Genomic DNA, 22,227 nt, shown 5'->3' with positions numbered 1-22,227 from the left:
CATGTTTTTTCTTTCAAATCTGCGTGGAGAGGATTTGACAGATAAACAGTAAGGGGAAGAAAGTCTTGAACTGGCTATACATAGTACTATGTCTTCCTAACAATGTTTCTCTCCAGTCATCAATAATAAGCATTGAATACTAGATATTTGAAAGAAGAAATGCCGCTCTTCTCTTTCACATAATTTTACAAATATGAGATTTGAAATCTGCCTGACAACATTACTACTGCCTGGGATGTGGCATGATGTAGCCTCATTACATCTTATTCCAAAGTTTTGCAAACAACAAAGACTATATTTCTAAGAGTGAAACCCCTTCCATAATACCCAGCAAGCAAAATTCATTGTCACACTATCATATTGCTATTAAAGGTGATTTGTATAGTGCATACATGAATTGATCACCTAGTAGAGGCAGCATGGCTGATTACAGCATGAAAATGGTTAATTTGATTGTGTAAGGATGTGATAGATGCCACAATAGTTACAACATGAATCCTTCCTAGGAAGCTCCTGCATCCAAACATGCTTTATTTTCTTGGTGTATAATTATACACATACACTAAGTCTAGTTTCTATGTAAACTAACTGGCTAGCAAACCATTTGCCTCTATTCCCTAATAGAGTGGATTCTTTTGAAATGATAAGTGACCATAAGCAGTCAGGAGACCAATGTCGGACAGATTAATTTCCAAAAAACGGCAATGATAACCCAGAGATGAATAATCATGCCTTCTCTTGTACATATTTAGAGTGTCAAAATGAGTCTATGAAGTCCACTGTATTGGACCATAGGTAGGAAGTGTGACATGTCTATGAAATTGAGAAATTACTATAAATTAATAGATGTAAGAATTATTTCTTGGGCAGGTACAGAACAGGTACATTTTCAATCTTGTCTGTCTCAAATACAAGGGGGGGGGGGCACTTAGAGTTCTTATAGGTATAGCTTCCATTTGCCTATATCACCAGACTTGGAAATGTGAGCTTACTGGATCAACTATACAACTGATTATTAGTGTGCAATAAGTGCTACGGAATCTGTTGGCGCTATATACATGGTGATAATAATAATAGAGGCCAAGGTCTAATTGAGTAATTAGGATTTCTGTTAATTCCTCCTTTTTATTTTTTGTAACTGTTGTTGGTGTAAATAATTTATTTGCCATCTGTTTTTGTATGCACTGTGACTATTTTTTGTTTATAATAAATATTATTTTATTAAGTTAAATCTTTACCTGTTTGGTAAAAAAAAAAAGTATTAGTAATGAGGGCTGTTGTTAATTTCATTTGCTTGGGTACCAAGGCATCCCATTTATAAATTGTCTTGGTAGTGGCAGCATTATGATATTATGCGTATGTGTGAGTGGTGATACATGGGGTTCTTATAATTATTTCTGGTCTAATGCAGACAAATAGTGAGTTTTTAACCTTTCACCCCTAAAGCCAAGTTGCAAGCATTTGTGACACCTTTTATCAATATCATCAAGCAATATTTAATGTAAATGACCAGTAAATTCACCCAGACCTCTTCATCCCAATAAAGTGGTCTTGGTGCAGTGGACTTCATTTTAACCGTTCCATGTAAAATATTGCTGTTTTGTTAAAAAGCAATAGTTTTCATGAAAGGGTTATATGCACCTCTAGTAGCTGTTTGCCTTGACAGCCACTTGAGCCATTTCCATCTTCATAAATACTGCTATTTAATCAGATGGTCTCATTAAGTGCACTGGATTGGCACAGTACTATGGGGAAACATTGGATTTTTTTGATGATCTCAGCCAAGAAGGCACAGCAGTTTCTGCAAAACCTGTGAGTTGAGGGAGTAAAGATAAGTAAAAGTCACCTTTTAAACCTTCACAGCAGGAGAGGGTAGATGGCCACATATAGACAGGGGAACAATAGACCATTAGGAATACATGTGTGCATTCCTAGTGCTTTAGTGTTCCATTAATCCTTTCACTACCAAGCGGCTTGCAAAAAAAAAACAGAATCTAGGTAATTTGGGTGTCTTGGGAAGGGATGTTTAAATATATTTTTCATTTCAGTATGCATAGATAGTACATTATTAAATTGAAGCAAAAACAAAAATATTAGTTGAACAGAAAAACAAAAATAATTGTTGTAAATAATATGTGTTTTATAATTCTATGTTGTCACATTGCTATGACATTGCCCATATCACCCTTTGCAGCCATGTGGACACACATATATACACTGAAACATGCACATATACATACTTTCAAGCGTACGCACCTATACACAAATATTCGAAATATGCCCACTGATGCAACTGGCAGATATTCACTGCTGCTAAACATAGACACAAGTTCTCAGACACACAGATTCACAATGTCAGAGATATATACAGTTGTGCTCAAAGGTTTGCATACCCTGGCAGAAATTGTGACATTTTGTCATTGATCTTAAAAATATGGCTGGTCATGCAAAAAAAAATGTAGGATAGTGAGCATATGAAGCCATTAGTGTCTGTGTACAAATAGTCGATGAGTTTGTTAGCTCTCACGTGGATGCACTGAGCAGGCTAGCTACTGAACCATGGGGTGCAGAAAAGAACTGTCAAAAGACCTGCGTAACAAGGAAATGGAACTATATAAATGGGGAAAAGGATAAAAATACATCCATTAAGAATTCCAGTCATTACTGTTCAATTACTTATTAAGAAGTGGACATTTGGGGATCTTTTGTTACCAAGCCAAGGCCAGGTAGACCAAGAAATATTTCAGCCATAACTGCCAGAAGAATTGTTTGGGATAAAAAAAAAACACCCACAGGTAACATCAGGAGAAATACAGGCTGCTCTGGAAAAAGACTTTGTGGTTGTTTCATGGAGCACAATATGACGATACTTGAACAAACATGAGGTGCATGGTCGAGTTGCCAGAAAAAAAAAAGCCTTTACTGTGCCAATGCCACAAAAAAGTTTGGTTACAAAACCAATCCAGATGGGTAATTAAAGGTATAGAGATTTTGTCTATATCTGGTAATGATTGACCCTAAGTATTTCAGATGCTGCCTATTAGCTTTAACATGTAATGAAGAAGCCAAACTTTTGAAATATGTATCATATAGACAGACATTTAGTGCTTCACATTCAGATTGGCTCAATTCTAAACAGATACGTTTGAATACTTCATGATTGTTCTGTACAGACAAGGGAGATAAACTCTTGGATTTGAAATTAAAAGAGAATGTCCTCAGTGAAAGACTGATTTTATAATCTTTTCTTCCACACATAATACCTGTTATTTCTATTTTTCCTAATTGTGCATCCTATGGGTACACTATAGTGTAGAAATAATAGAGGAGATAGTGGACAGCCCTTGTTCCATTGAGAATTGGGATTCTTGTAAAGAATAATTACATTGCACAGACTTTAGCAGATGATCAATTGCTTAAGTCTAGACTTAATGATATTTAAAATAAGTGAATATGCATGCTGTCTCTCAAGGTGAGGCAAATAGAGAGATTCTATGAAAATGTGAGACCTTGCAAGTCTTTTTTGTTCTATATTGTTGTAACTTTATTGACACTATACAGACACGTATAGCAATTTTTCAACAACTAATTTTAGTTAGCAGCAATAGTAATACAAGTCGTCCATTCACACATTCTGGTTGGTGTATTTTGTTCTTTTATAATATCCGAGTTTATCCACATTTAAATATTAAATACAATAAATAGTAATATTGGCTTGAAATGGCATATCATTTGAAGTTATTTGATTTAAAAATTACAGCAACATTTTATCTTCTCTTTTTTAATTGTTAATACGTAGGAAACAAACAGCATGTCTTCTTTTTTAATTACTAATAGATAAAAGAAAGCAAGCTGGTATATGTCAGGTTTCCCCCATATCTTCTTTTCCGATCGGTATTACCAGTATGACTTCCAGGTTTCGCCAATCTGACTCCGCCCATGCATCTGACATCACATGCTTCCCTTTGAAAAGAGAGCTGCAAACTAATCAAGATTGCTCAATCAATTTGTGCCTCCCGCATACTTGCTACTTTGTTGCAGATTGCCGTCTTTGCTTTACTACCAGTTTCTCCGTATACCAACCTTTTGGGTTACTCCTGGCAACGCTGACTTCTCTGTGTACCGAACCCTCTGGCTTGCTACTGACAACGCTGACTTCTCTGTGTACTGAATCCACTGGCTTTCTCCTGACTACGCTGACCTCTCCACTCCCAGACTTCAGAACAGACATCACCACTTCCTATATTCCTTTACATACTTCAAGGAACTATAACTCTCATCAGTTCTGGAAAGTACTTCAATGCACATCATTCACAGTAAGCAAAATAGGTTCTCCAGTTCTTGGGATAATTAATTGATTCGCACCTGAGGTTATTGGGAAGTAGAAAAAGGAATATAAGTGTCTGCCCTCTGGAAATCAGCTATTCATCTCCTAACGAGACATATTCATTATTTACTTCTGCCAGAACCTAAAGAACTCTGCTTCATTCTCTAAGAAGAATTAGCTTTGTGTTATTATTGCTGAAGTTATTATGGGTTCCTAATTAAGGATTTACCTTATTTAATGTAATTTTGCCAAACATTATTCAGATTGAAGCAATTACCAGCAAGATTATCTTTGCTCATGCATTATCATTTTAAAATCGTATTACAACAGAAGATTGCCAAAGCAAAATTGCTTTATTTCAATAAATATTATTTTCTTAAAGTGACAGTATCGAATCTCTTCATTCACCTGAGGTGGAGTTCCAAATAACTTTTCCACAAGTATTACAGTATAATCCTAAAAGCTTGGGTTGTTGAACTAATACTTAATATTGAACCAAAACTTATTTAGAATTAAATATTATATATAGTTAGTGAATGCAATGCACTTTATTAAAAAATCATGAAATAGTATCTTTGATATATTAGATGATAACAAGCAGTTTTTTATGCATACATAAACAAAAAGCAACCATTTGCAATTTCTATATTTTTAAATGCCAGATTCTGCAGAAGAAAAATGCCGTATTTATCGGCGTATAACACGCACCGGCGTATAACACGCACCTCATTTTAAGAACGAAATTTCAGGAAATTTCCCCCCTCCCATAGTATTCTCCCCCCCCTCATCCCATAGTGTTCCCCCTTTCCATAGTATTCTCCCCCCTCCCATAGTATTCTCCACCCCCTCCCATAGTGTTCCCCCCCTCATTCCATAGTGTTCTTCCCATCTCCCATAGTGTCCCCCCCTCCCCTTGTCCCATAGTACACTTTCCCTCCCCTTGTCCCATAATTACTTACCTGTCTTGAAGCGTGGGCCGGCTTCACAGCGTGCACCGCGGTACTGGAACTTCAATTTCAGGTTCCGGTTTCCGGCGGGGGCGGTACTGGAACTTCAATTTCACTGAGTGCGCACTTCCTTTCAGTCCCGCCGAAAACCGGAACCTGAAATTGAAGTTCCAGTACCGCGGTGCACGCTGAACACCGGCCCACGCGTCAAGACAGGTAAGTAAACCTTCACATTCGCTCCATAAGACGCACAGACATTTCCCCTCACTTTTTTGGGGGAAAAAAAGTGCGTGTTATGGAGCGAAAAATACGGTATATCGGCGTATAACACGCACACATCATTTGCCCCCTATTTTCAGGGAGGCAAAGTGCGTGTTATACGCCGATAAATATGGTAATAAGCGTATGGTATTCTTGGGTACATAGCAAAAAAAGACATTAATGCTTAACTAGAAAAAGAACAAGTAGAGATTAACAACCGAGGCTGGCATCTCTTCAGGAGGAGGCGGGCGGCAAGGGGGCCCTGTCCTCTGAGTGTTTCTTGCTCAGCTCCCTCGCGTGCCCCGCAGTGATGCCAGAGCTGGAATATGACATCACTCCAGCCCCGGCATCACTAAGAGGCATTCAAGGGAGCTGAGCACGAGGATCAGAACTCCCTCGCCGCCCACCTGTACCGGTCACCTGCATGCCCGACCGTTCGTGCCTGCTGAGCTAGCCCACCTGTGCCTGCTGAGTCAGCCCCACTGGACCCAATGGGGAAACATTACACTCCAGCAACTTAAAAAGTGAGTAAAACGAATTGTGAGTGTGTTTGTTTTAGTGTGTTAGTGTTTCTGTTAGTGAGAGTGTGTATGTCAGTTAGTGAGAGTATAAATGTGTCTGTCACTGAGAGTGTATGTGTGTTTGTCAGTGAGTGTGTGTGTGTGTGTGTGTGTCTGTCAGTGTGTGTGACAGAAGCACCCTTTAATGTATGCATAATCAGGTGAGTGCAGCCCTCAACATTGACGTTGTGGCAGTCTTATGCAATAAATGTTCATATAATGTAACTAAACCCCCAATATTTTTTGACTAGGTGAGGTGTTTTTAAACAAAACTCTTAAAATCTGTGAGATTTGAAATCATTGTTTAGTGAATAAGTGAGTGCGCTGAATTGTGTATTTTGTATGTTGTATATATTGGCCCCAGGAGCAACCTATAATGTATGCATGTTCAGGTGAATGCAGCCCTCTTGGTTTAATTTATATATTTCGGAGTTCAGGTCAACTCCTTGGTTTTGCACCCCTCTATGTCACAGGTGCCTCATACCAGGATCCTATTTAGCTGTGATCTGCAGAGAGTCCCAGGAGGAAGTAGTTCCCAAGTAAGTGGATTGATCTCATAAGAGCAGGCATTAGGCTGCTAGAATAGGACCTGCCAAGAATGGGGTACATTGACATTGTGGCAGGCTCATGATCATATAATGTAGCAAAACCCCCAATATTTTTTGACTCGGTGAGGTGTTTTTAAATAAAACTTTTACAATCTGTGAGATTTGAAATCATTGTTTAGTGGATAAGTGAGTGTGCTGGATTGTGTATTTTGTAGTGTGTGTGTATCTGTCACTGAGAGTGTGTGTCTGTCAGTGTGTATATGCATGTCTGTCAGTGTATATATGTGTATTTCAACGTGTCTGTCAGTGTGTGTATGCATGTCTGACACTGAGAGTATTTCTGTCAGTGAGTGTGTATGTGTGTTTGTCAGTGTGTATCTGTCAGTGAGTATATGTTTGCCTCAGTGTGCGTGTGTGTCTGACACTAAGCGAGTGTGCATCTGTCAGTGAGTTTGTATGCAATTCTGTCAGTTAGTGTGTATGTGTCTGTCAGTGAATACATGTCAGTCAGTTAGTGTATATGTGTGTCTGTCTGTGAATATGAGTGTGTGTGTGTGTGTGTGTTAAAAAAATCCCCTTTTCACAAAAAGGCACAGCTACTGTAAAAGCACCAAAACTCACGAATTTGGATATAGGTGAATACATCAAACTCCCGAACTGCATACCGGGGAATAAGATAGCACTCCAAACTGGAACCTCACGAATAGCTGCTAGCAGACGAACAGGAAAAGCAGACATCAGCTTACACTCCTAGCAATCAATCTTCCAGCAGCATACAGTGAATCCCCCCCAAGAACGAGACAAGGCTCCGTGTTATGGGTCAAGCAGTGGTCTGTTTATTCAGGGCTACCTGCCCCTGTATTTATGCAGGTCTCCCACCTGGTGGACACTCCCCTAGGGGACCAGATGGAAGACTGAAACAGCAGACAGACATGTATCATTTTCGTACACACAGCCCCAATACTTTCCCACCATGCATCTTGGTTTCCTCCTCTCTGTCCTGGAGATAATTAATGAAGTAATTCAATTATCTCCTAGGGCAAAGGCAAGACTCCATTATGCACGTGGTGACACAGAAACAGACTATCACTTTAAAATACATACAGACACATTTTATACACAAAACACAGACATGTAACATATCCCCAGATAGCTCAGGTCTGGGTGCACATTATTAGGTGAATGGCACCCAAACCACCCGAATACAGTTTAAGTGCCATGGAGCTAAAGTCTTTAATTATACGAACAGGCTCCATGGCATTGCTATCTGGGTTAAAGCATTCACATAAAACATAAAATACCGAATTTCCCTGCATTCACCAAATCCATACGAATTAGAACCAGGGGCTGGAGGTTCAGCGGTTCCTGCACAGAAAAGTGTCCGATTTTGGTGCATGAAAGCCGGGCAGAAAAGCGCTGGCTGCCCGGGGAGCTCCAGAACACCGCCACCTAGCGGCCGCAAAGTGTAACAGCAGGCACAAAGTTAACAAGCAATTAAGCTGCGGTTAACCGCAGCTTCAGGGAGGTAAATAGGAGGCACACTCCAGCTCCTGGGTGGCCAATTAACAGCGACGGACGGCTTCCCACGGCTCTGGGGAAGTTGGTGAACGGCTGTTTGTTCGGTATATGAAATCTACCGAACTGCTGTGCAGAAAGGGAGAAATAAATCCTTCTGCACAGTAAAATTAACCCTTTAGCTGCCGGTCCATAATCCAAAGGCAGCAGGCGGGCAACCAGGCTCCTCCAATACAATGTGGCGAGATTGGTTTTGTCACACACACATACTGAAACATATACAGATACACATACAGACACACAGATACAAACACATACAGATACACATATACACATACACACACTCACACACAGATAGACACACATGCAGCTTCATAGACACAAACACTCATACAGATACATACTTACACACGTACAGATACACACACTGACACCCATACAGATACGCACACATACAGATATGCAGATACACAGACACACACACACACACACAGTAACACACAGATACAGACACACGTGCAGCTACATAGACACAAGCACTCACACATACATATATATATATATATATATATATATATATATATATATATATTTATTTTTTCAATTCTTTATTTTTGTATTGACAGAATATTACAACAAACCAATAAGGCCAGTCTCGTGCACAAGACTGGCCGTACTGGTTATATATATATACATGTGTGTTATATATATATATATATATACACATGTGTAATTTTACTTTATGTGTATTTTTGTTAATTATGTATATATTAATAAAAAATGAACTTAGTATGATGTTGTATATAAAATATATGAGATATATATACATATTATATATATATATATATATATATATATCTTATATACAACGTCATACTAAGTTAATTTTTTTATTAATATATACATATATTAATATAAAAAACACTTAAAGTAAAATTACACATGTGTGTGTGTGTGTGTGTGTATATATATATATATATATATATATATATATATATATATATTATAAAAAATAAAATAAAAATAAATAAACCTGTAAAAATATATATTTTTAAAGTTATATATATATAAAATTTTATTCTAACTGTATTTTTATAATAGATTTATTTATATAAATACAGTGAGTGCAATTATATATGTATATAATTGCACTCACTGTATTTTGATATAAATATATATATACACACACAAATACACGTGTATTATATACACACATATTATATGTATATAATGGATAATATATATATATATATTTATATGGCCTGGAGTTGTGGGGGGGTGATCCAGCCTATTTAAACTCAAACTTACCTCCATACCAGGCCGACAACGATTGGTCACTTCCGCTTCCATTTACTAAGGACAGTTTCCCTCGTGGTCTACTTCCCTCGGGCTTACCGGGATTCTTTCCAGGCTTCTAGTGCTTCCTCGACCCAGTCAAAACGCTCCCGCCGGTCCGCAACTGCTCGGGCACCCTCACCGCCGCGTTCCCAGTACTTCTGCTGCACTTCCGGGTCAGCTGTCAGGCAACCGGAGACAGTGAGTAAACACTACACGAAACACGCTCTAACTCACGAACCGCACCTACTCATGCGAACATCTTTAATTACACATACGGCTACACTCATATGAACAGCTAGTTCATACGAACGACCAAACTACATGAAAGGGAAAACTGCACGAAATACTTTCACATGAAATGGCTTATTTTACACTAAATAACTAACTAGTACACGAATGGCTATTACACGTACGGCTATTACACGAACGGCTGTTACACGAATGGCTACTACACGTACGGCTAAAATTCACATGTCTGAACTCACGAACGACTAACTCCCATTAGGAAATCAAACGAACGCTTAGCTCACTCGGATACTCCTACAAAACGAAAGAACTGCATGAAACATCACTCCCAAGCCCACACTGCCATCTAATGGCAGAAAACATTCATGACATCCACATGGTTTATGCATTACTGAGCTTATATAGGCAAACAAATACTTTCTGTGCTGGTTATTTTAAATGGTTATGACAAGCTGTATATCATGCTTAATTAAATATAAACGGCTTAGCGGGAACTTTTATTAACATTCCTACTGTCGTATTTTATGTTGCCCATACACTTGGCGCATGTATTTTGTCCTTTCAGATTTTGACCTTACTCCCTGACTGTCCATGCAAATTTATAATTTCCTTCCTGTAAACCACAGTACGGAGTTAATACATTACAGGGTACAACCAGAGATAAATAGGGGGTACCATAACCACTTAATAACGGCCACAGAAATAAATCGCTTATTAGGTCATAAACTTAGTTATTGTCCATATACGATATCATTTAAGCTCAAACTTCTATCAACATAAAAAACTATTCCCACGCAGACGAGTATGCTAAACTTGAACATAGCTCTCGATTCTAAGTACAAATCTCTAAGTTCCAGTCAATACATCACAAACATGGCCATTAAGGTAGAAATATCATTATACATTGATACCCTCTCTTAAAAAAGTCATGTCATAAAACATCAAGATAAACGTGCCTGCGCCTTACTAGGTCAAATAGTAAACTCTTACTTCAAATCATAGTTAGAGCCTCAATTCAGCCACTTGGCAATTAGCAGGGCCTCACCACCCCAAACGTAGTTATGTTTTTCGTCGCCTGGTATTTATATAAGTTCCAATCTAGATTTATACTTGCCACGTTACTACAATACAGTCTCATATGTCATTCTAGCATGTCTCACCTGTCGCATAAAGGAGAGGACTTCTCATTGCCAAGTACACCGGCTAGGCCAGCTACACCAACAGTAGCCACAGCCATAAGCGAAAACCTAGAGACATCAAGCCCCTGTCACATGAGATCATGGACTATCCCAAAAATAGGCATTTCTTATTCAGCCATTGCCAGGAAGGCTGAGCTGTATATGCTGCTCATGGCCAATTCAGATAATCCTCTACCAGGGCCTAGCACGCAAACTAACATCGGCAATACTCTAGCCAGGATCCAAGCCACCATGTCAGCAATGCTGGTATCAATTAATAACCTAGACCAGAGAATGGAGAAGGTGGAATCCACAACCCCAGCTAACATAAACTCCACAGATCTCTCGGCCACTGTATCCACTGCACAAATTACCATCACACAGGGTAATGCCACTATCACGCCACCTGCACAGGGATCAGAAATGCTCATAATCACTCCAGCACACATGGTCCCACCCAACATAAAAAATAATATTTTAGAGGGTAAGGATGTTAATCTCATGTCACTCCTGATAGCATCCCAGGACATAATCAATATTAAGACGTACAACTGAGGTGACTTATCAGTGGTTCTTAAAACCAAAGACCACAGGTTAGACAAAAAACTTTCCACCCCAGACTTCGTGCTAGCCTTCGGTCTCTACAGAGATGTCATGCTTCAACTTCCCACAATTTAGAGAGGAATTAGACCTTTGCATGCATAAGTTGATAGACCTGGGAAACAAGTACGGTGGCACTACCTTCTACGACCTTCTTTAGAGCCCACGCCAAGACCATGTGCCCTAATTGTCTCTTTCCCACGAAATGACTAATGGAGGTACAAGTTGAAAGACTAGCCTTTTACCTTGTCACTCACCCATCTCCACACCTAGTCAATTTCCTCATCATGGGCTTCACTGAAGGGTTCCACACAGGGTTAATTGCACTACCTATAGGTACGTTTGAGTGTAACAACCTACAGTCAGCAACATCAGATCCCACTACAGTGGATACACTCCTCAGCAACGAAATAGAGAAAGGCTTCATGATCGGGCCATTCTATACGCCCCTGTTTACTTGCTGGCGTACCAACCCTATAGGTATCATCACAGGCAAATACATGGAAAAAAATATGGTTCATTATAGACCTGTCGGCTCCTCATTCTGTTGTTATACCTAGCCTGAACGCACTCATACCAGATGGATTCTCCCTGCAGTATGCCACAGTAGACAGTGCAATACAGGTGATATAGGAGGCAGGAGAAGCAGCCTGGTTAGAGAAAACAGACATTTACAATGCCTTCAAGCTGCTCCCAATACGCCCGTGACTGTGGCATATGCATGGGATAAAATGGAAGGGCTTATACTATTTTGCCGTCTGACTAACTTTTCAAGCAAAAAAGCAGCCCAAAGCTTTTTGATTCGTTTGCTGAGACACTATGCTGGCTGTTGTTAAATATAAGTTGCTGTCCAGTCATCATCCACTATCTAAACAACTATCTGACTGTAGAAAAACACGAGACCATCCCACTAAGCATTACAAAAACTGTTGCACTATTTTCAACCCTAGGAGTTCTGGTAGCCTTGGATAAAATGGTGGGACCCGTCACCAGATTGTCATTTCTGGGTATATGCCTAGACTCAGTCACTATGCAGGCTAGTCTCCCTGCAGACAAAGTTCAGAGAATCAGGACAGAGATAAAGTTGTTCCTCAACAAAGGTACTACTAACCGAAAAAACCTACAGTCCCTGCTTGGCTCTGTGAACTTTGCTATGATAATTATCCCACAAGGATGGGCTTTTATTTCTAGGCAAAGAAAAGAAACGGAGGATACAATATATATCTATATAAGCAATGGAATACCGAGAACAAGTATATATATATATATATATATATATATATATATATATATATATATATAAAAATTTAAAATTAAAATGTAACTTTTAATAAAAGTATAAATCACTAAAAAGTCTCTTATAACAAAAGACCCACTCCAATACAAAACTAATAGTACTATGTGCACGTACACACAACATAAATTTAAAATAAAGAGAGGCTGGTCCACACTGCTGGGAAAATTGTAAATGTCCCCAAAAAGGGATTAAATGTAGAGCAATAAATCCTACATCAATTGGACTGTTTGATAACAGGATATCAACTGACAGCAGATTAATTGTAAATACTTGCTAGGTAGCCACCAATATAATTCTGGCTTTATTGGCAACTATGTATAACAGTAGCTATAGGCATATGACCAAAATGTAACAAAAGTAACTATCAGCTTCTGTAGTTAAAGAAGTATAAATTACTGTTTGATGAAGAGTCTGACACTGAAAGTAAAAATTCCTATAATTCTACCAAGTATAGAACAGGGTGGCTTGAGGGGAGAAAGGGAGAGGGGTTAACAAAATAACTTTCCCTATAGTGCCTTCGAGGGCACCCCTTACCCCTAAAATGACCCTGGTTTGGAATAAAAAACAATCCACTTAAAATGAGTGTAATGCCAATAAAAGGAAAGATGCCAAAGGACCAAAATAAATAGAAAGAATAATTCTGAGATGTCAGAGAAAACCGCAAGCAGTATTGTGGACACAGCAATGCCCCAAAACACCCCTGACGCACGTTTCGCTAGATCAGCTCATCAGAAGGGAACCGGATAGTGAATTCTACCGGTTTTTAAAGGGAAGGGCTGGGACACTGATTGGAACATTCAAATTTCAATTAGCCAATCAGATTGTCATATGATCGGAAATAAATTTATTGAGAAGAAAAAGTATGTGAAGTGATACATATAAAGGGGAGGAGACTGACAAATGTGTTGTTATAATATAAGACCCCACACATTCAGTCTGGATATTATTAACTGCAAAAAGAAATTAAATAGTTTCACTCATTTCTGTCCAAATTGATCTGCAACAGCAGAAAAAAATATATCATAAACAAGATTGTATTGTTTCAAATAGGACATGGGTGTTTGATGACAGCTGAGAAAATTTCAAGTTTGAAAACTGGTATGTGCACCCTCCAAATAAGGTATTTTAGACCCCCGAGAACCTGACACACCTGTACATGGGTTGTTGCTGAACACATAGTGTGGTGTTCTTTGGCAGTAATATATAGCAGGAGCTGAGAATCCAATCCTAAAATACAATGTGTGTGAAAAATAACACAAAACAATGCCTACCCAATAGGTTGACAAAGACTGGTTGTAGAATTAGTGCATTGAAAGTGTTAAAATACCACCATTTGAAAGACCCTAGGGTGTCTACTTTTCAAAATAAATAAGGTATTTTAGCCCCCAGAGAACCCGAAACACCTATACATGGGGGGTATCACTGTGCTCAGGAGATGTTGCTGAACACATATTGGGGTGTTCTTTTGGCAGGAACCGTTAAAAACCTCTGTACATGTATTCTTAAATTGCTATGTGTGTAAAAAAATATCACCAATTATTTTATTTTTTTTACATTTGGCATAGACTGGTGGTAAAATGGTTGCATGAAAAGAGTCAAGATACCCCCAATTTAATACCTTAGGTTGTTTTCTTTTAAAAAATATATATACACGTGGAGGTTTTATTCAGGGATTGACAGATATCAGTACTACAATGTAATTTGCTTTTTAAAAATGGTTTGGAAATAGCAAAGTGCTTTTGCACAGCATATTCAATGTGTGGTCTTACCAGTGATTTATAAAGAGGCAAAATGATATTCTCGTCCCAAAAATTAATGCCCTTTTTCATGCATGACAATACCCTACTGGCCTTGGCCACTGCTGATTGACATTGCACATTGTTGCATAGTTTGTTGTCTATAACAATTCCCAAGTCGTTTTCGTGTGTTGTTATCCCTAATTCGCTTCCATTAAGGGTATATGTTGCTTGTGTATTCTTTACGCCGAACTGCATAACTTTGCATTTTTCAACATTAAATTTCATCTGCCATTTGAGTGCCCAGTCCTCCAGTCTATCTAAATCCCTCTGCAGCAAAGTAATATCTTGCTCACATTGTATTATTTTACAAAGTTTTGTGTCATCTGCAAACACTGAAACATGACTTTCAATGCTGTCTTCAAGATCATTTATAAACATGTTAAATAGAAGGGGTCCCAGAACAGACCCCTGAGGGACACCACTTGCCACCTCTGTCCAGCTTGAAAATTTACCATTAACGACAACTCTTTGTACTCTGTTTTTAAGTCAATGTTCTACCCAAGAACAAGCATTTTCATCTAGACCGACTTCCTTGAGTTTGAACACTAATCTTCTGTGTGGAACTGTATCAAATGCATTGGCAAAGTCCAAATAGATCACATCCACTGCAACACCCTGATCTATACTTCTACTTACTTCTTCGTAGAATGTAATCAAGTTAGTTTGACACGACCTGTGCTTCATAAAACCGTGCTGATTTTTGCTGATAACCATGTTCTTCTCAAGGAATTCTTGAATATAATCCCTTAATAACCTTTCAAATATTTTACCAGCCACAGAAGTTAAGCTCACAGGTCTATAATTTACAGGCAAGGATTTTGAACCCTTTTTGAATATAGGAACCACATCTGCCTTCCTCCAATCCTCCGGAACACTTCCTGAAAAAAAAGAATCTTGAAAGATTAAACACAGAGGTTTCATTTTTGGGTTTTTTAGAATTTATGTACTTAAAAAAATGCTTTAGGGTTGGTTTTGCTCTCTTTAGCTATAATTTTTTCATTTTGAGTTTAGCAAGTCTAATTGCCGTTTTGCATGCATTATTTGCTTCCTTATATCTTTTATAAGATGCATCTGATTTGTCCGATTTAAATGCTTTAAATACCCTTTTCTTATTTTTAATCTCTTGTTTTACTTTTCTAGTAAGCCACATTGGTTTTAATTTGTTTATTTTATATTTATTTCCCAATGGTACATACTGAGAAATGTACCTTTCTAATATTTGTTGGAAGATGATCCATTTATCCTCAGTGTTCTTTTCACTAAAGAGTTTATGCCAGTCAATATATTGTAAAGCTTCCCTTAACTTATTGAAATTGGCCTTTTTAAAATTATATGTTTGAGTATACCCCATGTGCTTTTGTTTTTTTGAGTTTATTTCAAAGGACACTATATTGTGATAACTATTTCCCAAGTGCTCACCTACTTGAATGTTGGTCAAAAGATCAACGTTGTTTGTTAAAACCAGGTCCAGACAAGCGTCCATTCTAGTTGGTGCTTGTACTAGTTGTGACATGAAGGTGTCATTTAACAAGTTTAAAAACCCAATTCTCTTTGCTGAGCTACTAGTCCCTCTGTCCCAATTTATGTCTGGGTAATTAAAATCTCCAATAATTAAAGTGTTACCCAGATTTGCAGCTTTCTCAATTTGCTCAAACAGCTGTTGTTCCTCGTCGATATTAACATTAGGTGGTTTATAACATATCCCAACCAACAGTTGGTTTCCCTTATTTTCCCCCAAGTAGATATTTACCCATAAAGCCTCCACATTTTCCTCATCACATTCCATTTGCTTAAGATTTGGCTTTAAATCATGGTTGACATACAAACATACCCCACCACCCTTCTTGTTTTTCCTATCCTTCCTAAATAACATGTACCCATTTAAGTTAACTGCCCAGTCATGTGTCTCATCCCACCATGTTTCAGTTATGCCTATTATATCATATTGTTTAGTGTATGCTAATGCCTCTAGTTTCCCCATTTTGTTATTATGTGATATGATGAAAATAATGAAATCTTTAGAAAGACCATTTAATGGCGAGACAAACGGTATATAATATGTGTGGGTATAGTAAATGAGTAAGAGGAAAATTACAGCTAAACACAAACATCGCAGAAATGTAAAAAGAGCCCTGGTCCTTAACGGTAAGAAAATTGAAAAACAGTCTTGTCACTAAGGGGTTAACCGGAGTGGTATACCACCGGAATAGGGTTTGAAAGGACTTCTCCTGCATGGACACAAATATGGAGGAGGTGCCGCTTACCTCCCAGATCTCCTGCTTTTCCACGTCCTCCAGTACCTCTCCGAAGTCACTTTCCCAATGATCTGCATACATCAGTCTACCCCAGTCTGTCGTCTCTGAACATAGTTGGGCATATAATAATGTAATTAGGCCCTTAGGAGACTGTTCCCTGAGACACAGCTTCTAAATAAAGGTCAGAGCTACGTGTGCGGCTATCTTAATATGTGGTTGCCTAGAGAAGTCTGCGATTTGGATGTACCTGCATAGGGCATCATTGGTGGACTTCCATTCTCAGCATCTTTGAAGCGTGGAAGGGGCCAAGTCATGGTAGAGAGTAATTTCAGCATACTCTTATCATATAGGTGCCTCCCTGTTTTTTTCATTAAATCCTCTTTCATTTGAAAATAGAAGAAGCGCATGATCACATGTCTAGGACTGTTCGGCTCAATGTGCCATAGGTGGTCCGGTAATTCAGGAAGGAGAGGTTGGAGAATTTTGGGGATGAGCTCTAGTAGTGAACCCTCTCCCGCGGTCTCCGGCAACACCCTAAGGAGTAGGTTGTTCCGCCTAGACCAGCTGGCCATATCTTCAATGGCCAGTTTTGCTATTTTCAGGCACGCTGTGAGGTGATTCATTTGCAACACTGCAGTGCTATGGATCTCCACAGTAGCCTCCTGCCTTTGTTCCAGTCTCGTGGTTTGCACCCCTAGTGCTTGAATCTCGATCTGTAGGACCGCGCTGGATTTTTTTATTTAGACTGCCAGGAAGTTCTTCACTTCTGTGAGCTGCACGATAATTTGTGGCATATCCCCTGCTTGCTGTTCCATTGGAGTATCACTTCACTGCGGTGAGCTCGAGGCTGCAGGGCCTTCACCATCGCCATCTTGGGCCTCCGTCTGGGGCCGTTCTTGAGGCCGCAAATCGATCAGCAATGGTCACCCCTGGCTCTTTGCCTTTCTTGCGGTGTTTCTTAGGGTTCCTCTTATCCATGTCTCAGAGTGAGGACTTTGTTTTCTCTGTGTTATGTGCTTAATTTAGCTTTTGGCAGTGGTTACGGGCCAGAGCTCTAGCCGTGTATGTCCAGCTCGCTCCTCACTCATGCCATGCCCCCATTTTATTTTATATGAATAAATTAATTTGTTGCCTACCAATCTTGATTCCAGTTTTGTTCCTGGTTAGAACTGGTGACTACAAGGAGATTACATTACCCCACCAACTTCAGGCGAGGCGCCTTGATAGCGCCTGAAAGTCCATAGGTTTGTGAGTGCACCTAATAAATGTTTAACTCTATCCACATCTTAAACAATATCATGCTATGTTTTTTGTAATTAATTCCTTTTAGGAATATCAGTTGCATCCTAGATTGTATATCTGGTATTTCCGTTATAGTTATAGTGTGTCTGGCAACCTGGTGCATGTGTATAGTTGTTTTTTCCTATATTATTTAGGAAGTTGTGATGGTTTCTTTCTTGAAAAATAATTCCTTTAACTTTAAACTTGAAAAGAATTCCTCTTGATATTATTGAATATGTTTCAGTTTTGTGGTTGAGCTGATTGTTAGCCCCTTAAATAGAGTGTGTATAACACTATGCAAATGTCATATAGCTTACACTTATTTACACCATTCATAATCACACTGGTATATTGACATCTTTGTGCCTTTAAAAAACGTCTATCCTTAACAGGACTTATTATATAGATTAATGTATATGTAGATTTCTGATTTTCCTCTTTACTGTTTCTTTAATCTCTCTATTGTCTTATTTGTTTTGGTTATTTCATCCCCATGCCACACACACATATCTTGTTTGCTCTGAAACATTACCTAACAGTTCAATACTGATGTAATGGATCATAATAATATCAAACTTTTAGTATATCAAAAAAGCACCTTTGATTTCACAGATCTAATTTGTTAACAACTACCATCCCGTAACTTAGTGACTGTTAGTCTGCTGTAGTAATACATGTTCTCAAAGTGGAATAGTATCTGTCTCATTATCCTTATCCTATGTATGGATTGATTTACTACTGTATCTAATCTATTTGTGGAATATGCTGGTGCTTTATAATGAACTTATATTTAATTATGATATCTTGATTAAACAAAAAAGTCACATGACTCTGTCCAGCATTTATTATATTCATTACTTCTATTGTCTTCTAAATCTACAATTATTTATGATGGTGCTCTCTACTTTGCTTGTACCATTTATGGCTGTGCAGCTGCATTTATTTTAAGCACATTTGTTGTATTGTAAATGAATAACAAGCTATAGTATTATATATTATTGTTTTATGTTTGTCTAAATAAAATGGCCTCTTACCCTTATTATATCTTTTTGGGTCTCCATAAGGTAAAAGCATAATCCTGTTGTTGACCACTTGATTAGTCTGCCTAGAGGCCCACCAAGGCCAAAACATTTGTCTGAAATTGCATTATTTTTCATGCAGACAGAGCTGTTGGGATTTTCAATATGGACTACCATTTTTGTTGAGATCAGTCTTATATGAAAATAGTTTTGATTCACACACCTAAACCTGATATGTGAACTAACTGGAGGGAAGATGGTCCAGTCTGTGTACTGAAACTTTTTATATATGCATAATATAAATAGTATGTATCTATTTTGCAGTACACTGATAGGAGCAGTTTAACACCACTAGGTTCACAGATCAAGTGAGGAAAACTAACAAACTGAAGGAACATAAAAAAAAGTTAATCTATAATATATACAAAGATAAATATATATTTGTTTATACTCCTTGAATAAAATCAACATTATTTGTTGATAGTGCCATGGGCAGAATTCAGACACACAAATCAAAGTGAACTTGCTGGCCCGTTTCAGGATTTGTTTGGTTTATGACTCAGCTACATTTTTCCTCAGAAACTAGGAATTCAATTGATCACGATCTACCTGAATTAAGAAAAATTGCAGTTTGCAATGATACAAATCTCCAAGTCTAATTAGTAGTGGTTAAACTTTCTGACTAAGCTTTCAAAAATGCTATTTAATATATTTGCTTTCTAACTTTAAAATATGACACATTTTGAAAAACTAATGCAATAACCTTTATCTAGATTTGCATGAATAATTTTAATCTAAAAAAAAAAAAAAACATGACGCGTGGACTTTACGGAAAATAATTCCAATCATAGTCTAATAGTTGAAAAAAATAGTACGGGTTTATATATGTCTCTGTGTTTATATCTGTTTTTCTTAGTTACCAGGGAATGGCTTGTAAAAAACAAATGTAAATGTAATTTCTAAGTATAATTCTACAGTTACATTCTTTTTGGGTTTTTTTTATTTCCGCTGGCATTAATTTCTATTCCTATACAATCTGCCAATAATTGTTGAATTGCGTTTTATTTATAAAGGTCAGCAACACTGAGCTTGTTAAACAGGTAACTCGACGAATGACAATTAAAGCTAAAATAACAGAAGTTAAAATACAAGTTTTAAAATTGGTATTTCACTCAATAATAATTTCAAAATGTAATATGTATTTCCAACATATTTTAGCATTAGTTTTAATATAGAGCACAATAGGTAATAAGAAGGCAAAAGAGAAAATAATTGACAAAATGGAATTAACATTGTTATCAGTAAAAGCAATATGTAACTTCAATTAGATTATTATTAGAAGTATTATTATGATCAGCAGGTATATTGTATCCTTCATGTAATTTAAGGTTTACTAATAATATGTTTTGCATTATAAACACTTATCCAGATTTATGTACCCAGCACCAACATAATACAATGCATTTTGATTAATAATGTCATACTTAAAATACAAAAAAAAAACATGCACATATCATATTTTAGTGCCAATGTCTATGAAGCATACATAGAAATTGAACATTCGGACTATGGTTTATGTTATCTTTTGTTTGACTTTCTTTGTTCAAGGCTTACAGACTTAATCATTACAAAGCTCTGAAATGGTCATGCAGACTTAACAAACACCTGGACAGTCCCAGAGGTTGATCTTCATTCTCAGGTTTTGTGAAAGAAGAACCAACAGCCTCATGCATAAACAAATTGGTGTTGAGCTAAGATGTATGCTATATTACTTCAAGACTGGATTTGAACCAAAAACCATGACACTTGGGAATAAACCAGCTTCTGTCTCTAAATGAATATTTACATGTTGATTTCATTATAATATAATCTGGATACCTTTTGCCAAATTCCATTCTGTAAACTTTATTGTTTCCTTTGAAATCAAATAATCTTCTCACAAATAAAGCATATATTTGTAATAACAATTGCATTGTTCATGCACTGTTGATTATTACTCTAGACAGGTCATTTTATTTTCCATTATCTAAATTATAAGCAAAATAAATTGAAATCTTCCCTTTGCTTTTTTTTATGTAAATTGTGGGATTTTCATTCATTTTTGCTTTCTTTTATATTCTATGCATATGAAAAAATATATATTTAGTTTTGGACATAATCACATTAAACTGTGTTTCAATGTTAAACATCATATTGAATTAAAAACATATTTTTAAAAAATACTTTTCATCCTTAATGTAACAACATTTTTGAATTGTAAACAGTGGCGCTCTTAAAGCGCCCAGCGCCGACCGGGCCCCCTTACAATCCATGTCCATCGGGTGGCCCTGACAGCATGGGCCACCCGATGGACCCCTTAACATGCGGCCCCGGCGGTTTGCCTCACGGGCCGGGGCCGCAAAGCGTGGTAACTGCTACCCGGTCGCGGGGGGCCGCAGGGCGGCCGGGCCCCCTGGAGTGCCGGGCCCGGTCGCAGCTGCGACCCCTGCGACCGCGGTACGTACGCCACTGATTGTAAATGTAACGCATTTATTATTGTGATTTCTAACTTACAGACCGACCTGAACACTCAATAAAGCAGTACATGAATCTAATTAAGTGGTGGTTCCAACCAGGTCGGAGGAAGCCTGTGGAGGTGGGAGAAACGCGTCCACATACGTCATCAGAGGGGCAGACCCGGAAGCGGATCACGTGATCGGAATGAAACCAGGAAGTGATTTGCACTCTTGACTATTTTACATGCTTTTATGTGGGTGACTCTGTGAGTCTATACCCACCACATCCCAAGTAAGGGTTTTTAACTTTTGCTATCAAATAAATTGTTTGTGATATTATTCAATTGGAGGTCCTGCCCTTCTCTTTCACACAGTATAATTGAACTGCCAGTGGATACACCTTTTGGAACGATCTCCAGTGTGGGGATATCCCCTCTACAAAGGAGCTTTGCAAACACAGAGCCAGGGGTGATAGGGCTCTGGGACATGTGAGTTATTTCCCTTAGATTTCTTTTTTTTTCATTCATGTTTATTCAGACTGTCTGCACTATTATTTGTTTT

Source organism: Pelobates fuscus, chromosome 1 (genome assembly GCF_036172605.1).
Source record: "Pelobates fuscus isolate aPelFus1 chromosome 1, aPelFus1.pri, whole genome shotgun sequence".
In the NCBI taxonomy this organism is placed as follows: Eukaryota; Metazoa; Chordata; class Amphibia; order Anura; family Pelobatidae; genus Pelobates; species Pelobates fuscus.
This window is presented reverse-complemented; position numbering follows the sequence as displayed.